The sequence below is a fragment of the Rutidosis leptorrhynchoides genome, chromosome 1 (genome assembly GCF_046630445.1).
Source record: "Rutidosis leptorrhynchoides isolate AG116_Rl617_1_P2 chromosome 1, CSIRO_AGI_Rlap_v1, whole genome shotgun sequence".
In the NCBI taxonomy this organism is placed as follows: domain Eukaryota; kingdom Viridiplantae; phylum Streptophyta; class Magnoliopsida; order Asterales; family Asteraceae; genus Rutidosis; species Rutidosis leptorrhynchoides.
In genome coordinates this window covers 28,041,765-28,051,796 of record NC_092333.1, presented here as the reverse complement: position 1 = coordinate 28,051,796, position 10,032 = coordinate 28,041,765, and the positions used below count along the sequence as shown (strand labels likewise).

At 31.6% G+C, this 10,032-nt stretch overlaps 1 non-coding gene across 1 annotated transcript; it reads right to left on the bottom strand.

Moving 5' to 3' along the window:
• Positions 1 to 7,069: 7,069 nt before the first annotated feature.
• LOC139886825 (small nucleolar RNA R71) lies at positions 7,070 to 7,176 on the bottom strand. Its single transcript, XR_011772687.1, has one exon. It is a non-coding gene; the product is annotated as a small nucleolar RNA R71 (small nucleolar RNA).
• Between the last annotated feature and the right edge of the window lie 2,856 nt (positions 7,177 to 10,032).

The following is a 10,032-nucleotide window of genomic DNA, read 5'->3' as shown; positions in this document are numbered from 1 at the left end:
ATCAACAACAAGTATATCATCTCAACGAGTTATGAAGTATTAACTCATTTTCACTGAACGATTTATATGTATATCTTATATATATAAATTTATAAACCATAATAAATCTTTCCGTACTAAGCTATTATGTGTGAATCTTAACTACTCGGTTAATTCATATTACTAATATGCAATAATGTACGTCCTTCGTCTGCAACATAACCATTGTTAACTATAATCTCTGTCTCAATTCAATAAATTTCAATTCGTAATAAAACAAGTGTATTATTCAAATATATGTTTGAGTTTACACTTTCATCATCGATGTATTCGAAACTTTTCAAATAACATCATTCGTACCTTGCGAAATTCACAAGAATTTCACTAAAACCAACATCATGCATAAAAAAATAACTAAGTATTGATTCATAATTTCAATATCATTGAAGAAATACTTGCGAAATTTCTAAAGTTTTATGGACTATTCAATTCTAATTTCAACCGTAAATCAAATGAGTTTAATTTAATATTAACTCATTAAATCTATGTTACATCTGAAGAAAATATACACATATATTTTCATAAAGACTGTAATAAAGTTCTTTTGTACAAAATATTAATTGTGAAATTTTTTTTTTAACGGGTAGGTAATGCCCGAGAGATAGATAAATTCACAATTAATATGTTTCAATCTTCGAATTTGATTCAGCAATCACCAGCTATAATCACTCTTTTCATAAAAATATACATTCTTTCATAGAAATCAAAACAACCTTACTCATTCAAATTCAATTACATATTCTGATTTTAAAATCGCAGAATTCAATTCAAGATATAACCGGTATCATCACTCTTAGATTCTTACATCTTTCAAAGCTATACTTTAACTTCAAAACTATGTTAGAACATCATATGTATATTAACGATTACAATTTGTGTTCAAACTCTTCGAAATTCCTAAAGACATACTTCAAATAATAAACAATCGAGATGATGATCCAACCACATGTTACCCATAGTCATGCACCTGAAAAACTCTCGAAACCAAAGTCATAGTTCAACACGTATCCGTGTCAGACCCTTTGGCATTTATTAGCAAAATAACTTTGCAATTCCTTTCAAAAATAATAAATTTTGTCACAGCTCCAGCAAGTCAACTTCAACTTTTCAGTCGAAACAGTTTTATTATAATCTCGATATATATGTTGCCCTTTCGTCATCGTTACCAGAGAACCTTTTATGTCTCACCACATTAGCAATAAACTTACGAACAACTTCACTGATCTTCGACTTTCCGAAAAATCATTATATTTATCAAAACCCCATCATTTACTCATTCGCATCTTGTAACAAGAATTGTCATGCCAATTACTGGGAATCAGCAATCAGTATTTTGAAATCTTGCAGCATGTCTACGCCAACAGTTATAGGTGTATATATAACGTCTATATCTTAGACTTATATACTTCGAATGTGAAGTTTCTGAAAAACAACCTAAACTGCGAACTAGTTCTCCGAAGTTTGAAAAATACTGATGAAGCAGCAAAAATTGTAAACGACCTTAATAGTAAAAAAGTTTGATGATAAAGAATAGTGTGTTGGCAAAGCTCAGAAAAAGAGAAGGTTTGGAGCTGGAAAACGGATTAAGCAAACCATGAAGGAGGCTATGGACAAATCACAAAGACTAAACCTGCCTTCAAAGAATCCAAATGATTCAGTGTCTGCTGAAGTTATTATCGAATACCTTGCTCCTGACTCTAAACCCTTGCGGACAATATTTTTCATCATCCTATGATATTAGAAATTCTAAGATATCATCATATCTTTCATTATAAATATCCTCCATATTTCTGAAGATATTTCCATAATTATTGTTATCCGAAATTATTTACCTCTTAGCGCTATCTGTAAAGAAACTATTTTAGTTTCTAAATTCTGAAACCTTGAAAGTTTAAAAATATGAATGTTTTTGAAGTAGTGTTGGGAACTAAAGCGTGAGTTAGTATAATATAATGACACTTGATCAACGTGATTATATTACAGTAAGTCATGCTGAGTTTCTAAATGGAACGTGATGATTCACAGATCATAACATCATCATGTGCCATGTTACACGACTCTTGTATTCTAATTAACCTCTAAACACATCAAGAAAATATTTCTTGATGATTCGGTCCTTTCTAGGATATTCTGGTAATTTGACAAATCAAGATCGTGCCATTACGATTTCCTTCTTAGAACATTAACTATGTTCATTTCGAAATCCATACCTACGAATTCTGGACCGTTATTCGCTTGACTTGAAGTCGGGGAGAGGAGACAAAAGTATGGAACCCTTGAATATAAAAGAAAATATAAAGCTCGACAACAACACGTAAATTACAAACCGTGCATATCAATACGTATTGCAACGTAAAGGCACGGGAAAATTAAAAATACTATAACCCCATGGTAATAGTAAAAGTAAATAAAATCCTCCGATGGTAGATGAAAAAGAAGAATGACAGATATGAAAGTTAGGAGTATATCATGGATCAGAATGGGATGAAGCATATTGACGAATGCTTTAAAGTATGAGCTGAGGGAGAAAGAATGGAAGGTGTGAGTTAATAGAAAACGAAGGAGTTGAATTTATAGTAAAATATCCGACAGGGCAATCGAGACATATTACCGCATTTAATTAATGAGATCTTAACTTCTTTATTCACCGAAGAATCAAATCTTATAGAGATTACAAAGATTTTCTTTAAATTCAGAGATCAATCGTGATGACGTCAAAAGATATGACGAATCACTATTATCTTATTTCATTCATTTACGATAACTTCACTCATACGCTTCGAGTAATCGAATTATTTTATCCATACTTCTTAAACATGATAAAACTCTATAATCGTCATAATAACAATCTCATTGTTAGTCATGACGACCTCTATCAAATTTCGGGGACGACATTTCTTTAACGAGGTACTGTGACGACCCGGAAATTTCCGACCAAATTTAAACTTTAATTTTCACATTATTTCGACACGATAAGCAAAGTTTGTTAAGTTGAATTTCAAAAATCTTAAACCGTGTTCATACATTCATTTAACCTCGACTAAATTCCAATGATTCACGAACCGTTATATAAATGGATTTGATTATATATGTATATATAGGTATATATTATGACTTGAAAATATTAACAAATTATTAAACGTATGATACTTTACATGAACGTATTTGTTTCAAAATGATTATCGATGGAACTAGAAGATAATATCAAATGATTGAAATATCAGACACATTGTGATTATGATTACGAGTCTCTGTTGAGAGGTCCACTTTAATTTGAGAAATCTTCCTATTTTTTTAACGATATTCGGAAAAATGGTAAAGTGATTTTCAAATAAAAACAAATAGGTCATGATAATGATAAAAACGAACACATAGTTCATAGCATAATCCTTCAAGAAAGACAAGCTTTTGGTTGCAATTGTTCTATTTACAAGTGATATTCATTTAAATAATAAAAGGTGAAGACAAAAGACAGATTCGACGATTTGAAGACGCAAACGACCAAAAAGCTAAAAAGTACAAAGTACAATCCAAGTGGTTCAAATTATTGGTGAGAAACATCTAAAAATGACAAGAGTACAAGCCGCAAAACACAAAGTACAAGATATTAAATTGTACGAAAGGACGTTCGAAAATCCAGAACCGGGTCGTGAACCAACTATCAACGCACGACGCAACGAGCCTAAAATTACGAGTCAACTATGCACAAGAATATAATATAATATATATATATATATATATATATATAATTATATAAAACTATATTATATTATATTATATATTAAATATATTGCAGCAGCCCACGTTTTGGAATCAACTGGAACAGGATTTGGCTGCCATGCGATCGCATGGCCAGCATGCCTAAATTTCATGCGATCGCATAGCTTACTGTACATGGCCAAGTCCTATAAATTGGAACATTTTCTTCCGAGTTTAAGTATACCATATTTAATAAATTACTCTCTATCTCTCAATATATATTTATATTTATATTTTATAATTATAATTTTAATATTAAGTTAATAATAATAAGGTTATAGTGGCGAATGTTTTAAATTTGTAAGTCAAAATTCTGTCCGTGTAATACTACGCGATTAATACTCATTGTAAGTTATGTTCAACCTTTTTAAATTAATGTCTCGTAGCTAAGTTATTATTATGCTTATTGAAGCCGAAGTAATCGTGATGTTGGACTAAAAATTAAAACGGTCTTATTGGCCTTTGGACCATAATTGGGGTTTGGACAAAAGACCGACACTTGTGGAAATTGAACTATGGGCTATTAATGGGCTTTATATTTGTTTAACTGAATGATAGTTTGTTAATTTAATATAGAGATTTACAATTTGAGGTAATTATAAATAACCACATACACTCGATCGGACACGATGGGCTGAATATTTATAAATACTAATAATTGTTCATTTGACCGGACACGAGGATGGATTAACCCATGGTAATAAATTAAAATCAACACGTCGAACATCATGATTACGGAAGTTTAAATAAGCATAATTCCTTTATTTTATATCTCATCGCACTTTTATTTATCATCATTTTATTTATTGCACTTTTAATTATCGTACTTTTATTTTATCGTACTTTTATTTATCATCATTTACTTTACGCTTTAAATTAAGTCATATTTTTATTTAATATTTCACATTAGGTTTTAATTGTGATTTAAGTCTTAAAATCGACAAACCGGTCACTAAACTGTAAAACCCCCCTTTATAATAATAATAATAATAATAATACTACTATATATATATATATATATATATATATATATATATATATATATATATATATATATATATATATATATATACAAATACAGTTTAAAACATATATAGCGTTAAACTCAGCTAGCTCCCTGTGGAACGAACCGGACTTACTAAAAACTACACTACTCTACGATTGGGTACACTGTCTATGAGTGTTGTAGCAAGGTTTAGGTATATCCATTCAATAAATAAATAAATAATTTTTGTAAAATTGTATCGTATTTAATAGTATTTCGTAATAAAATATAATCTATTTCGTACTACACCTCGCTTTAACATCAAGTATTTTTGGCGCCGCTGCCGGAGACGCCATAGAATGCTATAATAAAAAAATTTAGTTTTTAAGCTATTTTGCAAAAATATATTTACATAAGTTTTAAATATTAAAAACAAAAATATAAAAACAAGAAAAAGAAAAAAATATATATATCTATATTTTTAAAGTTTAGTTAAATTAAAAAAAAAGTTTATATTTTAAGAGTTATAAAACTAATAAGTAATATTTTTTTATATAAATCTAATAAGTTTATATTTATATTTTATATATATTAAACTAAAAAAATTAAAATTAGTATACGGGCCGAAACTGTAGCAGCCCAAGACTTGGCCTGGAACCCGAAGCCATGCGATCGCATGGCCAAACCAAAGAACCCTCATGCGGTCGCATGAGGTGAAAAGACAGGCCTGGAACTTAGCCGACAGAATTAGGGTTACGTTTATTAATAATTATTATTATTAATTAATTATTAATTAGGGTTTTAGTAATTAAATTAATTTTTTATTCTAGTTTTAATAATTAATTTGTAATTTTAAGTTTTAATTAGTTTTATTAATATATAAATTAATACTTTTATAAAATAATAATATAAAAATAATATTTTTATAAATATAAGTAATTTTATCATTTTTTATATCTTTTTATAAATTGTATATTTTAATCGTTTAATTCGTAATTTGTATTTTTATCGTTCGTAATTAGATTTAAACTTAGTTTTTGCCGTAGTATTTTATATTTCTAGATTCTTAGGCTTTGCCGTAAAATCACTTAAGTGCTTTTTCTTAGATTAAGATTAAGGCGCTTTAGAATTTTACGACGTTTTAAGTTATTGCCGTTTTGGATATTGAATTCCTTTTAAGCTTTAATACCTTTAGACGCAAGTTTTAAGTATTTAGTTTGTAGACTTTTAAGTTTCGACGCTCTACTTTCTTATTATTGTTTTTCGACCTTTTATTTTTCGACGTTTTTTGACGCACTCTTTTTCTTTCTCATTTCTACGCTCTAGTTTTTAGGACATAGAATTTTCAAAATTTTCTTTGAAATTCGACGAAAAATTATTTTAAGCGGTTAAATTGATAGACATTCAAAATTTTCTGATTCGTAGTAATAGTTGGATTTGTTAGTGGCGAGTTGTGGGCTTCCGATTTAAAGGGTCCTGGCTACCTGCTGCATCTATTGGCTATTCGAAACGTGGGAAAATCAGAAAAGTCTATTAATTTGATAATTAATATAATTTTTTATATTTTTTTATAACTATTAGGATATTCAGTGAATGCACCGAGCAAAACGTTCACCACCTTTCATACATTCACCTCCTGTAACTCGATCAAGACATCTAGGCAATATTGTCGCCATTGATTTTTCTTTAGAATCGTCATCTAGTCGACTAAGTACTCCAATTCAAATTTCCGATAATCCATTTTTTGAACCCGACCTCACAATTGAGAACCCGGAGGATATTCAAGGACAATTCAGAGATCCTGAACCACTAATCATTCCTCCCGAAACAAAAATCATACAACCAGAGATTGTCGAGGAAGAAACTATTAAATCAGAATCCTCTAGTGATTCAAATTCAATCATGAAAAATCAGGAACCTCTAAGTGTGGAAGACCGAATGAGGGCAACACGCACTGGCCAAGGTCATGTAATTACTCAACCAGATATTAATGGGCCAGATTATGAAATCAAAGGACAAATCTTACATATGGTAACTAATCAATGCCAATTTAGTGGTACGTCAAAAGAAGATCCAAACGAACATCTTCGAACCTTTAATAGAATTTGTACTTTATTTAAAATCAGAGAAGTTGAGGATGAACAGATCTATCTCATGTTATTTCCCTGGACTTTAAAGGGAGAAGCCAAAGATTGGTTAGAATCGTTACCTGAAGGGGCGATTGACACATGGGATGTTTTAGTTGAGAAATTTCTTAAAAGATTCTTTCCGGCATCTAAAGCCGTGAGACTTCAAGGAGAAATTGTTACGTTCACACAAAAGCTAAATGAAACTTTATATGAAGCATGGACAAGATTTGGAAAATTGTTGAGAGGATGTCCTCAACATGGCTTAGACACTTATCAAATAGTACAAATATTCTACCAAGGATGCGACATTACTACACGAAAAGACATCGACATAGCAGCTGGTGGTTCCATTATGAAGAAAACCGCAACTGAAGCTTACAAAATTATTGATAACACAGCCTCCCACTCACATGAGTGGCATCCAGAAAAAGACATCGTTAGATCATCTAAAGCGGCTAGAGCCGATTCTAGCCATGACTTTGATTCCATTTCCGCAAAGTTAGATGCTTTCGAGAGACGAATGGAAAAGATGACTAAAGATATTCACACAACACGAATTAGTTGTGAGCAGTGTGGAGGACCACATTTGACAAAAGATTATCTCAGTATTGAACAAATAATGGAACAAAGAGAGAATGTTTCATACATGAACCAAAGGCCTGAAAATAATTATCAAAATAATTATCAACCGCCAAGACCAAACTACAATCAAAATCAGAATTATAACCGAAATGTTACATACAACAATCAACAAGGTCCTAGCAATCAACAAGTATCTAATAATACTTGCAACCAGAAATGACCTATTTTTCCAATTAAACCACCACAACCCGATGATAAAAAGCCAAATTTAGAAGATATGATGTCAAAGCTAGTTGAATCTCAAACGCAGTTTTTCACATCTCAGAAACAAACTAATGAACAAAATGCTTAAGCATTTAGAAATCAACAAGCTTCTATTCAAAATCTGGAACAAGAAGTGAGCAACCTAGCCAAGTTAATTGGAGAAAGAAAACCAGGGTGTCTATCTAGCGATACAAATGCTAACCCCCGAAATGAAACAGCTAAAGCCATTACAACGAGAAGTGGTATTACACTTAAACCACCTGAAATACCTGTAATTTCTGATGACTCTATTCCTACTCCACAAGCACCACAATCTGAGAAAGATAAGGAAAAAGAACCGATAGTTGAAAAGGTTAATGAAGATAATACAGTTAAGGCTAAACCTTATGTTAAACCATACCAACCACCGCTTCCTTACCAGAGTAAAATGATAAAAGAAAGACTTGAAGCCGAGCAATCCAAATTCTTGAATATGTTTAAACAAATAAATGTAAATCTTCCTTTCATTGATGTGATTTCAGGAATGCCAAGATATGCTAAATTCCTGAAAGATCTAATCACAAATAGAAAGAAAATGAAAGAACTCTCGGCTGTTACTATGAATGCTAATTGTTCTGCAGTGCTGTTGAATAAACTACCAGAAAAATTATCAGATCCAGGAAGTTTCACATTTCCATATTTTCTGGGTAGTCTTAATTCAATAGAAGCATTGGCAGACTTAGGTGCTAGTATAAATTTAATGCCATATTCACTATACGCTAAACTAGACCTCGGAGAATTGAAACCAACACAAATAAGCATACAACTAGCCGATCGATCAGTAAAATATCCTAGAGGGATAATGGAGAACATGTTAGTTAAAGTTGGTACTTTAGTATTTCCAGTAGACTTTGTTATTCTGGACATGGAAGAAGATTCTCGAATTCCTCTCATATTAGGAAGACCATTCTTAAACACGGCTAAAGCAATAATAGACGTGTTTGGTAAGAAACTGACCCTAAGTATAGAGGACGAGAGTGTTACCTTTTCTGTTGATAGAGCCATGCAACAACTGCAATCTACAGATGATACATGTTATTATATTCAAACTATAGATTCACATGCAGAATTGTTAGAAGAATTTCCAGAATTACAAGGAACAGGAGAATGTTCTTTAGGAGAAGGAACTGAACCAATTGATGAAGCTGAAATGTTAGCTACACTCATGGCTAATGAATACGAACCAACAACAGAAGAACTTCAAATGCTAAAAGAAGAAGACAGATATCGATACAAATCATCGATAGAAGAACCTCCAATGTTAGAGTTAAAGCCACTTCCAAACCATTTGGAATACGCTTATTTACATGGTGAATCTGAATTATCTGTAATAATATCGTCTTCTCTTACGAAAAATGAAAAATCTCAACTTATTTCTGTGCTAAAAGCTCATAAACCAACTATTGCATGGAAGATTCATGACATTAAAGGAATAAGTCATTCGTATTGCACACATAAAATCCTTATGGAAGAAGGTCATAAAACATATGTGCAATGCCAACGAAGACTAAATCCTAATATGCAAGATGTTATTAAGAAAGAAATAATTAAACTGCTCGATGCAGGTTTAATTTATCCAATCTCTGATAGTCTATGGGTAAGCCCAGTTCAATTTGTGCCTTAGAAGGATGGCATGACTGTCATCACAAATGAAAAAGATGAGCTTATTCCTACTAGGACTGTAACAGGATGGCGAGTTTGTATTGATTATAGAAAATTAAATGACGCCACCAGAAAAGATCACTTTTCCTTACCTTTCATTTATCAAATGTTGGAAAGGTTAGCTGAGAACAGTTACTATTGTTTTCTTGACGGTTTTTCCGGATACTTTCAAATTCCAATTGCACCCGAGGACCAAGAGAAAACCACCTTCACGTGCCCTTATGGTACTTTTGCTTACAAACGCATGCCATTTGGACTTTGCAACGCCCATGCAACCTTTCAAAGGTGCATGATGGTGATTTTTCACGACATGATAGAAGAATGCATGGAAGTTTTCATGGATAACTTTTCAGTCTTCAGTGATACTTTTGAAACATGTCTAGTTAATCTTGAACGAATGCTTATTAGATGCGAGCAATCAAATCTAGTTCTTAATTGGGAGAAATGTCATTTCATGGTTAAAGAAGGCATCGTTCTTGGTCATAAAATTTCAAAGGAAGGAATTGAATTGGATAGAGCTAAAGTAGATGTAATTGCTAAACTTCCACATCCCACCAATGTTAGAGGAGTTAG